At 42.6% G+C, this 22,487-nt stretch overlaps 2 long non-coding RNA genes across 2 annotated transcripts in view; one reads left to right on the top strand and one right to left on the bottom strand.

The window, feature by feature from the left end:
• Positions 1-22,487, bottom strand: part of LOC107053584 — a 123,407-nt gene that overhangs the window by 13,166 nt on the left and 87,754 nt on the right. The window contains exon 17 of the long non-coding RNA XR_005860114.1: positions 2,253-2,372. This is a non-coding gene — a long non-coding RNA (uncharacterized LOC107053584). The remainder of the gene's footprint in view (positions 1-2,252; positions 2,373-22,487) is intronic.
• Positions 1-22,487, top strand: part of LOC101752106 — a 93,044-nt gene that overhangs the window by 60,126 nt on the left and 10,431 nt on the right. The gene's annotated exons all lie outside the window — the stretch shown is intronic.

Here is a 22,487-nt window from a genome sequence, read left to right as displayed (position 1 = left end):
CTCAAGCACCAGGTTAGCCTAAGGAAGTGTAAGCGTGGCCCGAACACACTGAAATCTCTGCTGTGTAGAATTTAATGGAGAATAAGGCCCACCTCCATTCTGTGCTGAGTTAGAAGTGTGGGGGGTGGGAGGGGAATGGGGACCAATTTGGGACCAGAACTTTGAAGGATGACTAATTCAAGGGGTGCAGTGTGGGGTCCCTCTGTTCAGGCCAGGCCAAGTCCCACTGCTTCCCAAAGAGGAAACAAGCAGATGGAGAGGTCTGAGTAAATGAATTGAGTAACAAAGCCTGTAGGGACTTTAATTTTTTTGCCCTGGAGTACTGAGAAATATGTGCAAAGATCACACTTCTGGTTCTGGCAGAGGCCAACAGCACCACGTTATCCTTTTCTTTCTTTCTCTCTGTTCATTTTGCATCTCACTCATCCCTTCAAGGCGAATCTCAGGTTACCCCAAATACTCCTAGCAACGAGCTGAGGGGCTGCAGGCAATGAAATCCACCCCAGCTCCCTCTGTGCAGGTTCACACGGGGCTGGTGTTGAGCTGAGGCTCCGAGAGGAGGACAGGGCTGAGTCTGTCTGCCCCAGCACACATCGGTGACCGGTTCCCTGTGCCCTGCTCCTCACCTATTGAGTCCCCTGAAATCCGATTACTGATCCAGGCCAGCCCTGCATTGAGCCAAACAATTACTTTGCTTTTCCTCTGCTGCAGGTCGGTGCGTTCTGCAGTTAAGGTTTACGGGAAAATGGAATTTTAAGACAAAAAGAGTGGTTGATGATATTGGTATTATAGAGATGGCTTATGGTACTGGATGTTCTGTTGTGCATTGGTTAATGGTTCCAGTTGAGACCAAATGATTTATTATGTTTTACTGAGCTATGATAAGAGCTGGGGAATGAAAGCAGTGGGAGGATGGAGAGAAGTGGAGGTGCACTGGGTTACAGCTGGAGGATAGAGGTTTGCTGTGCTCTGTCCAAGGATTGTGGCACGTCCAGGCCAGGGGGTATTCTTCATGCACAAAATGAGATATGTGACCCCCTCCAGCAGTGACACCAAAGGAGTTCAACCATGGTCACAGCATGGAGGAGATGGTTTGAACTGGAGCATCCCCATCCTCCCAAGTGGGACCCATGAGCTTCCTCCTCCTGGGGTGGGATTCAATGCTGTACCCATTTTGGCAGCACTCAGGCAGGTTTTGGCGTGGGAGCAGGGAATAGCAGAGGCACAGCTTTCCCAGTGGGGAGGAGGTGAGCTGGGGAGAAGGCTTGGAACTGCCAAAGAAATGTTTTCTTGCAGAAGTTTAAGACAATAAACTCAACTGAGTGAGCAGACACCAGGAAGAAATATTTAATTATCCTTCTCACCATTATGAGGAACTTCTGCCACTCTTCAGGTTATTATACAGTAAATAACCAGTTTTCTAAAGGACAGAGCTGTTTTAATTATATGACAATGAATGCATAATTATTATGTTTGTTAGGAATGAATCACAAGACAACAGACTTGATATTGCTGCTCTAGTTAGTGCATCTTAATTACTTTTTCATTTATTTTGCATATAAAAGCTATTTGCTAATTGTCTTTGCTGTAAATATGCAAAATATAATTAGTCATTCACAATTCTTTATGTGTTATCTAACTGTACATTTGTTACTGAGGAATGTATATTAAAGTTTGAATATTTAATGGGCTTTTGTGGCATAGAATATTTTTGTACAAAGTTTTCAGGAAATATTAGAGACATAATTTAAACCTCCCTTTAACCCCTTTTCCTATGCAAACTAATGTTTCCCATAAAGACCAGATATTGATAAATTAAACCCCCTGGAAATCCAGTTCTATTTTCTGAGCATACAATACAAATCCACTGCTGATGATATGAAATGCCTCTTGGTCTCAAACTGAAACCAGAGAGATTAGAGCCCGTTAAAAGTATTGCAACTTGCTCTCTACAGTGAATTTAAACTGTGAGTAGAGAATTGCAAATGCATTCAAATCATACAGCAAGATCAAATGCACGTCCAAATGCATTTATCTTTGGTGGAGGTTCATTACTGTGGGAGCAGAAGGATCTGTTGGCAAAATATATTTTCTGGTAGATGTTGCTGATCAAAGCAATAGGTCACCACTTGTGGTTACCGTGAGGGTCTGTAGCGCTCGCCTAAAACCAAAATATATAAGACTCAAAATCTTAATTCTACTCATTCTTTAATTCTGGCACTCGTTGTGTCTCTTTTATGTGCATTGCTCACCCTGAATTGGAACTGCAGGTCCAGTCAAATGCTGTGGATTTCCTCCTGTACGTCCTTCTTTTCTTTTAAAGGCTTAGACTGGTTTCATCCGTAATTAGCGCTCTGCAAGGCCCACTGTTCCTGGGAATGTTTTACATTGTGATTAGATTCATTACAGAGATTGACTGGTTAAAGCAGGCTGCGTGTTTCTGGAAGTTGAATTAAAGTACAGGTCTCAAGAACCTCTGCAGATAATTATATATCATCTTTTCCCTCGTCTCCGCAAACGCTGCCGCTTCGTTCTCCCGATGCATGTCACATTCTACATTTTTTCATCTCAAACATTTGATTTACTATCCGGTTGTACTGTTAATCCTATGTCATGACACTCCTATTCACTTCTGCTTTTCAACTGAAAGCGGCTTCCTATGAAGATAAAGCAAGGTAAAATCTATTGTAAAGGAAAGAATAACTTCAATGCCGCTATCATATCGAAAAGAAAACACACTCCTCCACTCTTCACCCCTCGGATGCTCTGAATACTTTTCTTAATGATGAAGTCAAACAGAATAGCCACTGAGAATACAAGTCATGGTTATTTTTTTTTCTCCCTCAGAAGTAATCCTGCTCTGTAATTCCGTAATTGTTCTTATTTACATTGGGCAGATCTTTTTAAACTAACATATATAAAAACAGAGTGACAGTAGGGTAGAAATTAGGGAAAAAAAAAACACAGCTAACATGCTTTAGTAAATGGTGATGCGAATAAATCATCCATATCCCTACTTATCAAACAAGTATTTGGAAGCAAATTTAAATAATGCTATTTAATGCTGGCACTTGCATAAAACCCACAACTGTCAGTGATGTTTTCTTCAAGCAGTTGACTACTTGAGCTACAGATTAAGGAACATATATTTTATGCATCTAGAACGGTGCAAAGCAAAAAAGCAACTACTTCAAATGACACTTCACTTCCCCACAGACACAAGAGTATTTAATCAAGCAAAAGCTGAAAAATGCCTACTGCACATCACAGGTGGGGTTATGCCTGAAGGAGAGGGGGAATGTTATATAGGAAGGGCAGAATTTTAGTTTCCAGCCTGGAAAGCCAGGAGATACCATGTTAGAAGGAAACATATCCCCAGTATACTTAATGGAAATATGCGCTGGTCATGGACATGCTAAGAAAGTATATGGAACTATTTGAATATCTTTCTACCCATTTAAGCTTTCTAAGCAGAGGTTTGTCCCAGGGACCACTGTTCTGTGGAAGCAGGCAGTGCTGGGGTTAAAACCTAACGCAATATACAGTACTTTTGTAAGAAGGTGTTGAGAAAACAGAACTCTCTGATACTACAGCTTCACTTCTGCATCAGACAACTGGCATAGAAAACTAAATTTTGTTGTTAAGGACAGGAAAGATCCATCTCTAAAAGAAATTTGAGGGGGTAATCCATCACTTTGGTCTCAAAATAACCTTTGTTACTGCATGCATGACTGCTGTTGGAGGGATGGACAAGACTCAGACTTCCGAAGGTGATATGGGGGTGGAATTTTAGACCTTGGGTATTACAGGAGACCTTATGCTTCCCTGAGGAATCCGTTGAAAACCCTGTTGCAGGCAGGTAGGCCGTGCATTTTCAGGGTGGGGAAAATGCATCTATGTGTGTAGCATTTAGTTGTTGGTTGGGTGGCACAGATCCCAACCTCCCTGGGAGCTCTGTGAGGAGGAACTGTGGTCTCATAGGAATACAGCTCAGTATGGTCCAGCCAAATAAATCATTACAGAGCATTTTTTTATATCCTTTGCAATGGGTATACACCGGGATCCCTCAGTGCAGCATTTTTTCTCTGATGGGCCATCAGCAAGGCTTGGGGTAGAGCATCCACTGGCTGTGTGTTGCAAAGGGAAGCAGCAGTGAAGGGGCTGCATTGCCCTTTGTGGGGGAGGGGGGTATTACAGACCTGTTTCCTATGGGATCACACCCACCCAGCTTGACGCTGCCAATTTTTTACTGCTGCACAGATATGGATGAGGATGGTGTTGTCCCACCTGAGTGCAGCTGGGGAGGGTTCAGCCTGCGTGCATTTTTTCTCTGCCTCCCGTCCCTGCCTTGGCCGGGGCTGCCCAACATCTCTGCTACAACCACTGCAGGAGCAGCATCGCATTTCTCAATGCATCCTCACAGATGTGCGGGTGGTAGCGGGGCATCGCCCCTCCCTTTCTGCTGAGAAACAAAACCTGAGCAAGGGCTCTTTGAGGGAAAAGAAAAAAAAAGAAAACAACCAACAACAACAAAAAAAAACCCAAACCATTGCCTGCCTTTGGAAAAGAAAATAAAAAAAAACAACCCCAAACCTCCGAACACTTCATCTCGTCTGCGTTTGTGCTCGCATGGATCATTTGTGAAACAAACAGAATTCACTGATGGTTGCTGGCCATGACTCTGCCTGCTTGAAATACCTTAGTCAGGAGAAGTACCGCAACTGAACCGAACAATCTCTCACAAAACATCTGCAACCATCTGACCCTGGCCTTAACCTTTAAATCTATCTTTTCATATTCATCTCAAAAGACCTTGTCAATGGCCAAGGAGACTCAAGAAAAGGATTCTTCAACAAACAAAAAAAGATACAGAGGAAATTCAACCCAGATTAGGTGGCAGAAGATAATACAGTTTGCTCATTTCTATTCTGCTGCTCAAACTGGAGTTGAATTCATTTTCACTTTATCTTTATTCATGTTATTTAAACATAACATTCATTAGGATTGTGAACTGCAACAGATAGAAGAGAACAAAACTAGTCGCCAAATTTGTTGGGCATCTGTTCCCACTAGAGACGGCCCTCTGCCAAATCTGCATCATGTCATTTTTTTCCCCCTGAATTCATTTCAAAGTCAATCCATCAGTTTATGAAACTGTTTGATCAAACTTGTCATTAACCAAGTGAAACATTTAATTTGTATTAAGAAAAATAGGACAAATAATTAGCACGGCGATTAACTGTTTCGCTGTTTTATTGTCCTTCTTTACCAAATCTACTTAGCAGTGATAGGGCTTTTTTAAAGTCCCTTTTGTTGACATAGCTAAAAATATTTTTAAAAGGAATTGGAGAGTAAATCTGGTGGAGATGAGAGGAAATATCAGACTGATGTTGCAGAAGGTAAAAAATCAGACCCTACAAACCCATTCACTACATTTATTCAACCAGACACTAAATTTATTATCCGGGGGAGCATTTATTTGAGTACAGAGAAGCAGATAAATCTACTAAATTGCCAGATAACCACAAGATAACAATGAAGTATTATGAAAACCGGTTCAGATTCATTTCAGCTTCTTGACGGTCCCCCCTCCCCAGACAACGTATAATTAGTAGGTAAAAAGGTTCGCTACCAGTTTCTTTTCTAACTTTCTGTAAAGGTTCTTATTTGGATGTTTATTGTGCTGTCTCGAGGAATAATAACATTTATTGTCATATCTCGTGCTTCCCAAGTGAAAGTAATTTGCAAAAGACACGAGTTTCATCCCACAAACGTTATTGTGCTCAGATTTCTGCCTCTCACTCGCAGCGTTTAGTTGTCTCAGGCAATTGCCTATCATGACCTTGCTGGGCACTTGTCTGCATAGCTATGACAATTTGTTAATGAACTGTTTTTGTTTTTAATTGCTTACTTAATTATGGAGCACTAACATAATAGCATTTCTAATTTGTACCATAATTGTATGCAGAGATGAAATGTTGGTGTCTGTCATACCGCTTCCTTGTAATCATCTCTTGTTCATGGGGAATTTCTAAAGAGATGTGTTCTCTCCTAGCAAGATGACTTTTAGAAGCCGTTCGAGAGGCATTTCCGTCACTATCATAACGTGTGAAACCTGTCTCTCTTATTCACAGAAGAGCTGTCAGCATTCCTGAGACATTTTACTGATTGCAGAGCTGCTGAATCAGGGAACACGCCGGGCTGTTTGTATATAGAGATGTAAAAAAGCCAGCTTCCCCTTCCTGCTTTTTGCAGTAAAATGTTGAGTTAGCTAGGAAAGTGTTTATATTTTATTATTAATATTATTTTTCTTAGGCCTGAGCTCATCAAAAGTTGCTCTAGGCTGCGTTTTTAGCAGCTGGGTTGTTAAGCTAAGATGCGCTGATCAAGGTTGTTTTCTAGAAGGAATTGCTTTGGAGAATGGTGGTAATATGTGTTTAGTGTGGGCCTTGCCCATATAAAGAAAGACTGCTCTTAAGGATGAAAAAATGCACTGAAATAACATTGATCTCTCTCTCTTTTTTTTTTTTTCCCCAGTGCAACCAATAAAAAAAAAAAAAGTTTATCATTTTGCATGTGACTGTATTTGCAGGCAAAGGGCAGTCGATGGACTGACCCCAGGCTTATTGAAAATATGAGAAACACCGCCTTGAGATAACCCAGCGAAATCCCCCCCCGCCCCACGACCTGCCCGAGAAGCCTTATTTTCAGTAGTGGGAATCCAAACAGAAAAATATTCTCGATGCAAAACAGCAACGGTAGGCCCAAAAGCAGAGTTCAAACATGTATCGCTGATTTAGGTTCCCAAAAATACAAGTCCTTGCCTGTTTCATTGTCATCCACACAAAGAACTGAGTCCTAAAATCCTTTACTCAACTAAATTCTTAATAAGTAAACTGAGACTAACCCTCTAATACCAGATTTGTTAAACAACATGATTTAGGTTCTTGCTATTCATGCACCTTGTACGACTAAAATGACTGTTAAAGCTAGAATCATGAAAGAGTCATTTTATGTAGCTGCTAAATTCCTCTCAAATCTCCTTGCAACTTAACGAGTAAAGAAAGCTCAATGTGTAATGCCAGCTAATGTGGTTTATGCTAGAAAATAGTATCAACCTATCTTTGTAGCTTATCTAAGCCAGGATAATACTTTTAGCCTTTATAGTAGACCCAACTCCATTTTTTCAACTCTTGACTATGTATTTCCTGAAATCCTTTTCCAAAGAGTTAAATTGGATGTGAAATCTGTACTAGGCTATGGGACGCTCTTTGTTCTAGGAGGAGGCAGCAAAGCTTTGCTTCTGTATCACTTTCATTGCGTTCTGATTGAGGTTGACAGTGTGACAGGGAAGCAAAGAGAAGCAATTGCGGGCTGAATGAGAGCCTTTTTCAGCCATACAGCAGCCTCCTCCTTAGCCCCTGAGAAAAAGAGGTAACAGATGCCGATAGCAAGAATCCCTAACAAAGTCCTAACTTTGATGCAGACAGAAGACAAAAAAACGCAAAAGATTGTCTCACTTCAGAAAACCTTGAATGGAGCACAAAGGAGGTGGCGGCGGGGGGAAATATCGCGGGGCTGGAAATGGCTGGGAGAGTTATGGAGCGACGGCGCTTTCAAGAAATATGTTGTTGTAAAGGTTTCAGATCTCCGTCATCTGCCAGTGCAGCACGGCGAGGCGCTGGGGCAAGTGGCTCCAGCCATGGGGGGCCGGCGCTTTGTTTGTGCTCCGCCGAGCCCCGCGCTTGCACCTTTCCTCTTTTCTTCAGTAAATCCAATGATTTATATGAGGGATGGAAAATAATGGCTGGGGGAGTAAAAAGCTGCCCGGAGTGATTTTCCGATGGAGGGAAGTGAACAGACCATGTGCAACATGAGTTTTCCCGTTCACTTGTGATGTTTATCGCTGTTGCTTTTTTAAGCTAAAAAAAGGTCTACCAGGGAGCTCATCCATAGACTTTGGACCTGACATAACAGCCTTAAATTAAAAATGAATTTTAAAAAAGCCTTAAAGTAATAAAAACAATAATACTAGCTTCTGTTCGCTCCAAACTCATCTAGCCCTTTGGATGACGTGAGCCCAACAGATTTCCTTTTTTCACTAAAATCGTGGCAGGAGCGCATTCATCACAGAAATGCAATACTGGGTGTGCTTGTACATGGAGGATCTGCTCAATGCTGGGCTGCAGCACTACACACAGCTCTTTGGCTGTGCTAAGCTGGCAGACCCCCCTGCCCAGCCTCGGTGCTGGATAAACCTCCCTTTACCCCGTGACTTCTGCAGAAATCCTACGGCATATGGATTAATAACTGCGGATGAAGTGGGCAGGTGAAATGTGCTGCCTCTTGCTTTCATCCACGCCGGTCACAGTCCTAATGTTATTTGTGCATGTTTGCATGGAGAAAGGGATGCTACAAGCCAGCGGCTTGCATTTTTCTTCCCCTCCAACGTTAGCCTCGAATAAAGGAAAAGAACAAATGTTTCTGCAGAGAGAGGGATTAGCACTGATAGGACACCGCGCGAGCAGCCCGACGTGGACTTTTTAAAAGCTGGGCTGTGTTAGTGGCCTAATGGATTGATATGGTTTAGTCTTCAAATAGGTATTTAGAGAAAGGATAAAGCGCGAATAACGGAGCGATACGTTATTAAAACCAAGGGGTTGAAAGAATTATAAATTCACCACTCGTTCCAATAGGAAAGGAAAGCCCATGACATTTCCTTAAGGAGTAATGATAGTCTGCAGTGTCAATATGGCTTTGGTATCTACACATTAAAATTCTTCTATGCATAAGTCTCTATTTATGGGGTAATGGCATGCAACATTTCAGCTGGGTATTGAAATGGTGCCTTTTCCCTCTTCATAGCTGCAGCATTGGAGAGGACTAAATTAGTCATTTTTTGCCTCCAGGGTAAATATTTGGCAAACTATTTTATTTTTTCAAATATTTTCATATAGTTTTCAAATATATCTCCCTGACTCAGACTTTGTTTGCTAAGTTTCAGGGCTGCGGTGTATAAATTTTACATCTGCACTAAACAACGACATTTAATGTTGGAAGTTAAGATAGTAACACTCTCAACTTGCACTTACAGTGGTGTTGTAGCAGTGTGGATGTGGCACCATAATTATAGTTCAAAAAGCAATTAAGATAAAAGCCAGCACAAAGCGATCAGCCAAGTACCAAGAGACCAAATTCTAAGCAAAACAAAACTCTAATTTCAAGCTAAACAAACTTTTGGTGGTCCACGTGAGCAACATTTGAATATTCATATATATACATGCAAACACATAGAGGGTTTGGGCTTCAAAAACATTCATTTAGCAGCAAACTGAGTTGAAAACCTCTTGAATGACTCTTGAACCTCTATAGCAACTCGCTGAGAGGTGTCTGTCCAGGTTTAGGCTGTGTATGAGCATAAATATACAAAGAGACATGGATATACGTGTGGATGTTTATGTCACATATCACACAGACATACAAACATTTGCATGTAAATTCAATGTATTCAAATAGATATGGAGATATGGGCATATATATGTATTCATATAGATATGGAGATATGGACTTATATAATTATGGGCATATTTGGGTAGGAGATACAGACATTTCAACCTGAACTTATGTTTTATTTCTCTCACTCCTCTTCTGTAACTATTTCTATTGCAAACTCATTTGTATATTACAAAACTAACTGGAAGAGACTGTAAAAGACAATTATAACCCCTCCCTATCCTTTTTGATGCCCTGTGCATCTACAACAACGATGAACATTCCGGGAGGAAAGTGTCCTTTTCCACTCAATTCTGAGGGCAGACTGACTGCAGAACTGAACACAGAATCACAAAGCACAAACTGACTTCTGATTTATTCAGTTTTACGGGAATTTTCCATGAGGGAATACATTATGTCTTAACTAATGTTTTGCCTTAAAACATAAGTTTTGCTGAACCAATTAAATCAACCAACTAATCTTGCACACGAAACATTAAACAAGAATGAAGTGCCTGCAATTAGCAAAAAGCTTTGATGTGACTAAATATCTATCTCTCTGCATCGCCGATGTTGTGGGTTTGAGTCCCAGCTGATGTTAGTTGTGCTGAATGTAAATGTTTGCTATACGTTTCTGACCAGCTGAGTCTTGGAGCAGCAACACTGCTGGGTTCAGGGAGATGGAAAAGCAGATGTCAAACGCTGCTACTAGGAAAGGATGCAATTTGAGTTAAAATATGGGTAAAAATGAGTAAGTAAAACACACACATATATGATAATATAGCCCTGAGCTTGTATTGTGTTGAAAAAAGCACCACAGTTAATGATTTTACAAGTAAAGATGGCCTTGTAGAGCTAGGCAAGAGGGTAAGAAGAGAGGCATGGATAGCATGGTGGTCTGAAAGAAGCCTAGAGTCGCTCAGCTCTGCCATCCAGGAGCAAATCCTGCTCCCATGCAACACCTCCCTCCTGGCAGCAGGGATTTCAGGAACCTGATACTTGGGACTTTCAGAAACTTTAGAGGCATGAGAAGCTGTGTGCAGAGGTGTGGCCTGGTAATTGCTTGCCTTTTTTTGTGCAAACATGAAAATACCTCTCTGGCCAGGCAGCTTGGGAAGCACCGGTGGGTGTGGGGGCAGGTGTGGGTGTTGGGAAGGCAGAGTGGGATGGAGGACTGCTCAGACCTGCCCAGCAGCCAGTCTTGGGAATGCAATGGTTGCCTTGATTTTACCCTCAGAAGTTGCTGTCAAGATGATTTCCTTCGTGCTTGCAGCAACAGCCAGCTCAAATAGCTGGATGCAGGCAGCAAAAGAACACGAAGTGGGGTCTCCCCAGTCTGCTGAGTGTGCTGACTAATAAACAACAGGCTCGGAGCTAGAGCCTGGAAGTGCCATTCATTGTGAATAAACCACTCAATATTCGCCAGGTGTGAGAGAGAGCTGAGGCTGTAGATCACAGGCTCAATGAATCATTAAGTTTGGAAAACACCTCCAAGAACTAAGCCCAAACCTACTCCATCCCTCCGTGGATGCCCCTCAGTGCCACATCCCCACAGTTCTTGAGCATCCCTCAGGGACACACTGAATTATTGTTTTACAGGATGGATGTTACAAGATGCTGGTGCAATGGCTGCATTCTTCCTCCTCCCCCTGCCTTCCCCCAGCTACTCTGCCTTCAAAAGTAGGTTTTTGGCCATCATACAGATCTATCAGATTAGCCAGATGCTGCTATCTGTGCAGAGGAAGTGGACTTCAGCCTGATGACCCTTTTGAAACTGTCAGTTATATTTACATCATAATTCATTTTTAGAAATCAAAATTATTACAACTGATAAAAATGAATGAATCTGAGATGATATTTTGAAGACTGGCTCATCTCCAAAGAAAACAAAGGTAATGGGGAGCTTACAGATGTAACTCGGATAACTCCTGCTCCCACTGCATTGCATTAGGTGCTTGCAGAAGATGCCTTGGGGGGCAGGTAGCAGCCCACATCATTCCACTTGAGGAGACTGAAGATCACTGCTGGCTTTGTTTTCAAGTTTAAAATAATGTTACTGCTTCCTATTGCTCTGTTTCCAGACTGTGGTAGGGTCCAGAATTGACATGGGGTGACAATGATGGAGGTGAAAGTTTGGGCTTACCTGCTCCAGCATGGAGCCCAAAATTACCCAACTCAGCAGCACAGTGTCTGCAGCACAAAGGGAGCATCAATATGTAAAATGGTTTTCAAGGACTGTCCTGTGGGAGGCTGGGGCTGAAAGGAGGAGCTTCAAGAGGGCAAGAAGGAGGCGGAGAGATTTTTTAGTGGAGCTGCCTAGTAGAGAATGGGGCTGGTTGGAGGGCAGGTTGACCAACACACAGGGCTGAGGGTGGCACCCCGGCTCAGCTGCAGGCACACTGTGCCCTGCTGCAAGGAGGGGCTCCACCATGCTCTGGCCCCACTCTGCTCACCTACCAGGCCAAAAGTTTCTAGGGCAGCCTGACAGATGGACAATGCACTTGCACAGCCTGTGCTTCCTCTGGGATGCAGTCTAAAATGGCAAGAGTATGTATAGGATAAGATGCCTCATTAGTTAACATCAATAATTCCTCTGAAATAATCATTTTTAACTCATTGCCAATTAAATTAAATTCATATATGCCTGTAGTAACATTTGGGTCTCTGGGAAGAATTGGTGTTCAATTAAAAGAGAAGCCAAACACCATTAAAACAGAAATGTACAGTAAGTGCGGTTGAATTCCACCTGTTCATTCCAGATGTTTGCAGTGATTCACACATCTAAAGGCTCAGTAAATAGAACTAATGATGGTTCAGAATATCTTAATACCACTAGCTGCATCACTTAAAAACGAAGCTGCTTAAATAGGGTTATAAGGCATGCTGCTAAAAACTCTGTAGGGATAACATTGCCCTTGTGAAAAACTACAGCTTGGATTTGCTTGAGGATCCAAGACTCAAATAATTCTCCAGGGATCTGCCTTGGATTCCTGGTTTAGCAAAGGGAGGAATCTGTGGATTAGTAAGAAGAACAGAAAATGGAGTACAAAAGGAAAGATGGATGCTATGAATGAGTCATGCATATCTTAAGAAGCCAAATATCACCCAGCACTCTGCTGCTCTTTATGCCATGGGCATCTGTTGTTGTACATCTATACGTCCATGCAAGGATGGCTACTCGCACAGCATGTCTGTATTTTTACACAGGGAAGATGAATTTCTCCTTTTTTATAGCCAAACTGACTTCAAATTCTCTGGGAAATCTATTTATTACAGGGATCAATCGTGTGCTCATGCTACATGTAGATACCACCATAGAAGGGCAGCATTGCAGAACTGGGAACCTAAAGACTACAACATCCTTGCACAGAAATGCTTCCCAATGGTTAAAGATCATGCTCTGAGATAAATCCAGCTGCCAACAAATCAGGACTTGTGGAAATCCCCCACAACTAAAGGAAAGTCACCAAAAGAAGCTTCTCCCCCAGCCTGGGAACTAGAGAATGAAGTTGAGATTCCTATAAATTGGTCCCTTTCCCATTTGGTCTCTTTTGCATTCCCCATGTATGCAGTATGGATGCTCCCAAAATTTCCCAGTCTTTATAAGAATTGAGTACGTCCAAGATCTTGTGCTTCCCCCATTAAAACTGGGCCAGAGATTTACAAACAGTGGGTCTTGTGGAGGGAAGGCACAGGTCAGCATTGCTTTTGGCAAGGTGACTAAACCAAGGTGTCTTGTATCTGGGGTCAGAGGTGAGTTTTGGTGGGCCACCAGGAGATCACTTCCAGAACAGAGAACTCTCCGCTGAGAAAACCCTTGGGCTTTGGGTGTAGCTGTAGAGTGAGCCCTAGTCAGTTTTTAAACGTTTGTCATCAAAGAGCATCTCTGGAGTAAAATTATTTTGTGATTTACAGTTCCTGGAAATGCATAGGAGGAAGCAAAGAAAGCTGTAACTCCACGATGGCAACAATGCCAAAGGTCTTCACCACAATAATCACAGGCTCTTCTTTGTAGGATCTCCTGCTGCTTATAGTGGAAGGAGCTAAATACTCAAAGCCAAATGACACCAGTGTGTTGGGCCAGGAGGATTTCATGAGAGCCACCTCTGTTAATTTAGCATTGTTCTTAATGTAAAACGGAGTATAAGAGTAGGAAAGCATGGTCTGTACCTGCCCTTCTCTGTAAGGATGAAAATATGTTCATTGTTGCCTTGGGAAGAGAAAGCAGTGTTTTGCCATCAAGATCTCTCATGTTATCCTGACCATGCTCCCATGGGGACAACCCATGGCTGGCCATGAGGGTGGTGGCACTTGGTGGCAGCTGCCATGAACATTCTGGGCATAGTGGAACCGGTTATATTCCCTCCCTGTCCGCTGCCTCCGCTCCCTCACACACGCAACATTTCCTCAGGCTGTGCACAGGGACCAGGATTTGGGCCTTAATTAATTGGATTATTTCTTATGAATTCCTTCTTCCATTTTTTTCCTAAGTTGTTTTATAAGAGCGGTAGGTTTGGCTTTCCTCTGTTAAAACATCAGCGTTGTGCTTGTGGGGCTAGGGACGTGGCAATAGCTATTTCTTTCCTGTTAGTACTGTCAAATATGGGGCATATTCTCAAGCTAGGAGAGGCAGAGGATGGTGCGTTACCATTTCCCTTGGCTCATAAATGGAGGTAGTCCCATTCCTACAAGGAACTGACGAGGCCCCAAGCACTGGGTATTCCTGGGGAAAGCAAGAAGTGACCCCAGTATCACACCCAGAGGGTGATTTGTGTGCACAAAGTTTCCTTTTGCAAATAGGACTTGCCAAAAAACTAAGTTTGAAAATGTCAGTTGAGCAGAGTATTGACTCCAGCCAAGGAGGTACTGAGTATCTTTGCTGTTGCTCTAATCTCAGAATCTTTTTTCTTCATTACTGTAATACAGCCTTTCATGCTATTTCTCTATGTAACTGATAATGTTCTTGAGCTTGCATTTCAGAGGAAAGGTTATTTTTGAAAAGATTAAAGAAAATTCTTATCAACCTACATGCTTGTTGTAGGAATGCCAGCTCTCTTAAACATGCAGGCCCATCCAAGCCTTTATTTTGATGTAAAAAATCTCCTGGTCAGCATCTACAACACATAAGAGATAATGAAAGCAGAACTTGATTTCATCTCACTCTGAAGACAGCAGGGCCTTTCTCCCCCAGAATAAGTCATAAACAAACCCTCCTCTTGGGCCTAGCTTTACTGGCAGCTTCAGCAACAAGAGATAAACTTCAGCCCATGTTTCCTCTCCAAGCTTAGTTGTTCAGAACTATCTTCCCCCATGTTTGAGTCAATACCCTGAAAGAAGCAATTGAAGAAATAATGTGACTGGGGATGATCAAACACCCCTCCTGATACTATGCAGAGCTATCACAGCAACTTCTGTGGGTCTCAGTGGTTTGAGCACACCTGGGAAAGAAGAAAATGTCCTCATCCAAAAGAGCCTTTGAGCCTATCTCCCATTATAAGCAATTCTTGTTAAAATGAAAGAGAAGGAATAGCAAAAATGACGCCTAGAAAGCTTGGATCCTTGATCAGGCGCATCCAGATCAGTTGACTTGCTCTTTGTTAAACCTTTGGAAAGGTGTCATCTTGACTGTTCATAAAGGTCTAGGAGAACCTTTCCCACTCTGTGATCATTGATAGGAGGAGTCTTAGATCTTAGAAGTTCATTCAGAACAGGTGCATCCCATGTCCCAAATCACCTCTAGGACAAAATTCAATAATTAGAGAAAGCCTGCCTCTAATTATTTACTTAACCAGAAAATACAGCGTCAGTTTCACCACGGGGTCAGTAAAGGGATTGAAATGTGGTATGGTAAAGATCATTCACCAGAAACATCACGCAGCAATGTCTACCCTAGAGTGAATGCAAAAGGAGTTTGGGCGGTGGCTACGGGTTATTGCTATGGGGCCATGCTGTCAATCCATAGCAAAGGTAGTATGGTAAAAGGGAAAAACGCTAAACCTGCTGAAGGGACAAGACATGGATTTCCTGTAATTACTACCTGATGCCCATTGATTTTTGAAAGAGCAGCTCTTTAAAATAAGAGCTGATTGCACAATGGTCAAAGTGGCCCAGAGAAACGCTCCTGAGATCTTGGGTTTGCTTGAGGAACAGATAACAGTGACACCATCACAGCGTTTAGCAGTATTGACGTGTGCATGCAATGGACCAGGAACCACATCTAAAAGCCCGTTCTACTTCAGACCAATTTGTGTAAATAGACGCAAGCATTTCTAAGGTTTGATTGACTGAAGTCAGTGAGAAAGTCTCTGCTGACTATGCTGTGCTCCAGATAAGGTTCTTCAGTTCAGTAGCTTCCAAAATGCATCTGCTTTTCTGATTTAGTGCTACTGTTTGATGCAGGTCAAAACCAAATGAGCCTTAATTAGCTTCAAACTGAGTTCCCGTGTTTACAACATACTGCTTTATGTTGCTGCGTTAATTTAGGTATATACGTTATCGGTCATCTGTGAACTTTGGCTTTTCTTAGAGCACCTGTTTGTCTCACAGCCTCTCCCTAACTGCAGTGCCATACTGCTCAATTCTAGAATAATCAAAGGTGCACTAAAAATAGAGGAAATTCTTGTATATCAGGACAAAAAAGAATGCACACAACTTCTTTGCTCACTGATGCAACCAAAACACCCAGGAGTTATTATAATGTGCATTCCCTTGACAGAGACTTTTATTTCATGCAAATTACTATGATTAAGATTCGAATACTTTTTTTCCATTTTCGCACATTACTTAATCAATGTGAAGTACTGTGTAAAAATTGCATCTCTTCGTAACAGTGATTTTGACCAAGTCAAGTGTTGCTGCTAGAATCCTAATCCAGACTTGTGATTCAATTATCATTTACAGACTTTCTAAATTCAAATTAAGTTTATGAAAAAGAAAAAATAAAATAAACCCAACCACCCCTTAATATCAGTATGGATCATTTGTAGGTTTTATCAAAACAGCTTTCTGCTGCAAGGGAATGTAAAGCACGTTGGATTCTGTCTCATTCACTTCTTTAACTTAACATGAAAAATATACAGCGCTGCATGGAATCTGAGCATTAAAATGTGTACCATGGGACACTTCTTGTTTATATTGCATAGTTTGTATTTTATAGCCAGCGATCCTGAGAGCTTATGAGAATATTTAAGCTCTGGATGTAGGCATCTGATTGAATCAATCTCATTACCACAACTTCATGAGTTACCACTCACCAGGAACACACTGCCACCTCAAAGGAGGTGTCTGCTTCCATCCTCAGAGCTAAAGCTACTTCAAATAACAGGTAAAAATAGGTGTCTGCTGAAAATCTCTCTCCTTTTGGTGGTCTAACTTAAAATTGGTATAGGACTTCTGCACATACATGGTGCAAGTTGCTTGTGACCTGCTGTAATCTCGTGGTTTTTAATTATACCCATGCAGTCACATGGGCTGTTTCAGTCTTTTGTCTATTTTGATCATGGACTTTTGGAACAAATTCACTGTGGGCTGTTCAGTGTGCTAAGATCAGTAGTGACCATGATGTTGGACTGGCCCCTTACATACCCACGTATTTGGCATTGAAACTCCTTCCTCAAAGGCAGCGATGCTGGTAGAACTGGAACAAACATTTTGGGGAGGAAGAAATCCCACGGCTACTTGATATACAAAGACCAACTGGAGAAGAAGTCACTATATCCCTCAGCCCCTGAGATGACACAATCCATTCTGGAGCACGTTAGCCTGGAATTCATAATGTAAAGCCTCTAGATTGCAGAGGCTGGCTAGAAAATTACATTTTCATTAATATTTTGACTAATTATTCTCCTACAATCACCTAGAAAGGTTACCTGGTCTCTTAAATCTGGTATGTATCTAGTATGCTAGCAATTTCCCTTCCTTTTCATTCCTCACAGGACAGAAATTAGACATTGTCATTCCATATTATTTGCGACATGTTGACATTATAATTTAAAAGGATGCAGCAGTTCTGAACAGCTGGAGAGTAATCCTGAACAATCCTTGACAGTTTCCTTTGGAGGATGAACACCCCTCCCTGGAGAACCGTACAGTCTCTTATTTTAAACAGCTAATTTTAGACAGTTTGCCCTCTTAGAAATGCACGCCACAGAGACTTCTCTACATGGCAAACAGCAGTGACCAGAGATAAGCACCCACACAGAAAAAGAGAGCTCTAAAATAGATTTTTCCTCTTCTAGGAGACATGACTTGTTTGCAGTATTGCCTGATGGAGCTAAGGAGAGACTCTCGTTGCTGACATAGCCCTCCCTCGCGCTGTGCTGAGCTGAAAGCTTCGTGGATACAGCAGATACTTCGAGGCTGCTGTGGCTTATTGCTCAGAGATACGGGGGGATTTCATTAAGCAGAGGGGATTTTCTCCCCCCAGCCCGTAAGGTTCAGCACAGTGTGCATGAAACCTCTTGCTACCAGAAGGGAGCAGTTTGCAGCAGGGTTACACAAAGGTCTTGGATGGAACGACACAGTGATGCAGTGGCACAGCTGCCCAGGGAGTGGTGGGGTCGCCATCCCTGAAGGTGAATGGTGGAGATGTGGCACTGAGGGATGTGGTAGGGGTGGGCTGGGGGGTCTTATTGGTCCTTTCCAACCATAATGATTCTATGATATCAAACAGCATGAGGCATGAGTCAGCAAACACTCTGTGTAAGAGGGAAACCAGCTTCATCCAGCCTTGTCTTGTGCATGGTTGAGAAATGAGAGGGTGAAGTGGGGGGTATCTCCTGCAGGAGGAGGGGAAGCCACTGTTTGCCAGGCGGAGCCCTATCTCCTGCCCTTCTGCACCTACAGTCTGGTGCCCTGGACTGGCTCAAACACCCCCAACAAAGTGCTCTCATCTCTAGCTAGAATTGACTTGACTTCATTTTCTGATTTCCAGGGAAATCATAACCTCAAGTCATGATGTTCCTGGGACATCCCAAAGGTATGCTGTTTTCAGGTCGGTCATCAGGCAGGTGACCCTTTTGCCAGGTCTGGGGTTGTTTTGCCTTCAGGTTAAGGATGGAAACAAACTGCTGAAGCAACTACCACTTGTGTGCCACATTACCTGAAGAGGAGCAGATCCATCTCACAGAAATCACTGAAAGGGAAAGCAAGAAATGGTCCTCAAAAAATCAAAACAAAATTGGCTTTCTGTTGTCAGAGAAGCTGGGGGCACTGTCAACACAGAAGAGGAGCTCACCTGAAAAGCTAGCTCATGCTCTGCAGCTCTTGTCTTTCCTGGGTATAAGAACAAGAGCAGAAAAGTGCTAAAGAGCCAAACTTCTGTGCCATGAATGGAGCCAAAGCCCACTGTTAAGTGTGAGATCTGCATTGTGCTCGGCTGCATTTCTACATGCATACATGAGTGTGGTCAGAGGTCTGGGCACTGACTCTTGCTCCACTGGGACACAGAAAGGATCTGATGGGTGTTTGGTGCAGCCTTTCATCAACATAAGCTGCTCTCCATGCTGCACATCTCTTCTGGGGAGATTTAGGTTGAATATAAGAAAAAGTTTGTTTGTTTTACACTATAGGTGGTGAGGCATTGGCACAGGTTGCCCAGAGAGGTGGTGGCTGCCCCATCCCTGGAGTCACCCAAGGTCAGGCTGGATGGGGCTCTGAGCACTGATGAAGCTGTGGGTGTCCCCATTCACTGCAGGGGAATTGGACCACATGGCCTTTAATGGCTCCTTCCAACGCAACCAATTCTATGATTCTGGGGTCAAGATGTCCTTTCTAGATATTGCTGGCTGCAGAATAACAGTGCCTGGAGTTAGGGTATGCCAGGTACTGCACCCCATGGGGAAATTCATCATGGGTTTCAAGGACAACACATCGAGGTCCCTCCTTCAGCTGTCATTCAGGAATTTGCCTCCTGGTTCTTACCCATTAAATATTTCTAGCATAACAGGATGGGGCTCCAAAGAGGAGTGTCTGGCAGAAGAGTTCCCAGTTTTGATTTCCCTAATTAAAAACAAGTCCTCTCAACTCTCAAAGCTCTAATCTGAGCATAATACTTTTCAAGACCAGAATGCTTTCCTTGCATTTAGAGCAAGAGTTTAGAGCAACAAGCTTAAAAGCATATTTTTGTGTTTTTTAAAAAACAGTTTCACCCTATTTATTCTGCAGTTGGAGGGGCCAATAAGCCAAGGAAACCCCAAGAACATACAGATATTGAATGGACTGATACGAATCTACTACAGCAAGATTTATGTTGAGACAACTCGGTCTTTGCTATTCGTGTGAAGAAGCATTTGCAGGATGCAGATCCTCAGTATAGCATGTGGAGGAGCTGAACAGGTGCTGTGCCTTGGGGCCCACAGGGATGGAGATGAAGCTGTTTGAACACTTGTCTGTATGCAGGCAGTCAAATGGATTTTGAAAGCGTATGTGCCAGAGCTGAAGAGCCTACAGGACCCAGGTGTTTGCACCTGATAAAAAGCCAAGACAAGCGCTGTGAGTGTAGGAATCTGAAGACAAGACTCAGTCTCTTTCCATGAATGATTCCTGGCCCCACAAAAGCAGAATCAGAACACTATTTCCCACTGAGAACCAGATCCTCCAGCTAAGAGAGGAGCTCACAAGCACTTGTATGCACCCCATACATGGGACTGAAAGGGTCAGTAAAGCCAACTCATTTTTCAGGTCCTTCAAACTTGCTCTCAAGCAGAAGCTAGAAATGCAGACTCTACCACTTCTCTCTACAGAAGACTAAGATGAAGTACAATAAAATAGCTTAATAGAATTTTAAAACCATAATATCTCTATTGATTTTCCATGGAAAGCAGACAGTGATGAACAGTAATACTGCAGTGCCCTCAGGTCAGTGTTTTTGTACTGAGATGCAGTATGTATCTAAATAAAACATAGTTTTACTAGGAATTGTGCTCTGGAGCATATTTCACCCATATCCAAGATGGTCTCTCAGATCAGCTCACCACTGCATTACCCTTCCTGTTGTATCTTAAAGTATGAGTTGCTGCTAATCTTTTTAATGTCTTCTAATGTAATCCAGGAGACATGTTGTGAACCCATGACCAAGCTATGTCTTGCTTTTCAGATGAGATCAGAATCCACTTCTAAATTCACACAGCTCTATCTAAAACTTTCCTAGGTCAGCCTGATGGAGAGAAGTCAAAGGCAGTGGGTGGAAGAAGGGTTAATGGGAGACATAAGAAATCTAACTGAGAGCTCTTGAACCACAACTCCTCCTCATGTCCAGAAGATCTCCTGGGACCCTCTCTCCACTTGCTCATCCAGTGACTGGTGGCCTCCAAGAGCCAGCAGATCCCAAGAGAGATTAAGTAGAGCATGTTGATGTCATGAGCCTTGTTCTGCCTCAAGTTGATGATATAGCTCAGCTGCTGGTTGTGTTCTACATGTGTGTGTAATATCTGTATGTCCAGTTAGAGGCATGGGCTATGCTCCTCACAGTTAACTGCAAACCAAGGCTATTGCTTTTTGTGAAGGAAAAACTTTTATCTTCTCATAGCTTCAAGTGTTCCCCATTGATAGGCATCTCTTTGCCTGTAGAAGTACATCCTAACACACCTTTCTAAGGTGAAATACTCCCCTGATTTCCTTTGTCCACTGTCGACCCCTTCCAAGGACAGAAAGAAAACCAACAAACCCTCTTTATTTTCCTCCCCCCTTGCACATTTTCAATTAAAATAGATTTGGGCAAGCTACACTGAATGTGCCACAAATCTTCTTGCATGGTTAAAGTTGATTAATTGGGGTCAGAAGTGAAAATTAAATAACGGCAATAGCTAACAAAATACAAATAGCTTCTCCCAGGCCTTGCAAATGATGGAGCACGAGCTGAGATGCCTCAGCTGGTTCTGCCTGGAGGAGGACCTGCCTCCTTCACCTTGGGTTAAACAGTGAAGAGCAAATCTGGGTGTTGGGGGGAGGGCTTGGCCTCAAAGTAATATGTATATAATCCTCAAGATAATCAATTTCTTACAGATGCTTTGTAAACTTTCGTGTTCAAGAACGCAAGCCATAGTACTTTCTAAATCCCTAGGGGTTGTACTTGATACCCATTTGTTATTTCCTAATGCTATTCAGTCTTTTTTTCTCCCTGTTTTTTTTCCTGAAGCTTGCAGCAATAAGCCTGGGACTTAGTTGACAGCCACCACCGCTTTTGCCATTCCGCAGTGAACTTTGTGCGCGTTTCCATATTCCTTTTCTTACACTCCTGATAAAAGCATTATCAGGGAAATTCAAAAGCAAGCAGAAAACTGGCATAGCTAATTTAGGCTAATTAGTATGGCAGAAGCTGAGTCTTGTACTTCAGAGGTTCCCATGCCCTCCCATGTCTCCACCTGATCGCCTTGTCCAGCAGCAAACCCAGGAGGCAGCTCCAATTATATCATAACCTCTTCAAACACCAAGCCACTCAAGCTAATTTTATCCTATTAAACAGACTGAAGGATTCAGAAGAAAGGTTCTCCCCCAAAAGCTTCAATTACCAGTGTCCCTGATTACCATCTTTACAATCCTATATGCTACAGTTAAATACTTTTTTGCTTAGTGTTGCTTTCTTGATTTAGATGAAAAGCAAGTATTAAGAGCATGTCTTTTCAACTCAAGCAAGTGACATTCATAATAAAAAAAAAAAAAGGAACCTCTGTTGTTATTAGCGGGTTTAATCAAAGTCAAGTTTAGAACCGTTCAAAGACAACGTAATTGGGGAAATGTAAACATCCCCTCACATCTGGTGGCCTTTAAAGCAGCCAAAGGTAACTGCCAATAACAGCAGCATTGGCCAAAACAATTAGGTGTAGAAGAAAAATAAAATAAAGAAAACAGCAGGATCCCCCCCCCCAAAGCAAGGAAATGTCAAATGGTGCTTTGCGTAAATCTCATAGCACTAATCAGCAGTAAAATAGGTTCCAAGGTACTGAGCTGATCCACCCTTCCTTGCAGCAGCACACAGTGAATGTTGGCCTTGAGGA

The sequence above is a fragment of the Gallus gallus genome, chromosome 5 (assembly GCF_016699485.2).
Source record: "Gallus gallus isolate bGalGal1 chromosome 5, bGalGal1.mat.broiler.GRCg7b, whole genome shotgun sequence".
Classification (NCBI taxonomy): domain Eukaryota; kingdom Metazoa; phylum Chordata; class Aves; order Galliformes; family Phasianidae; genus Gallus; species Gallus gallus.
Note: the sequence above shows the minus strand (reverse complement) of the source record. Positions and strands in the feature narration are given on the sequence as shown.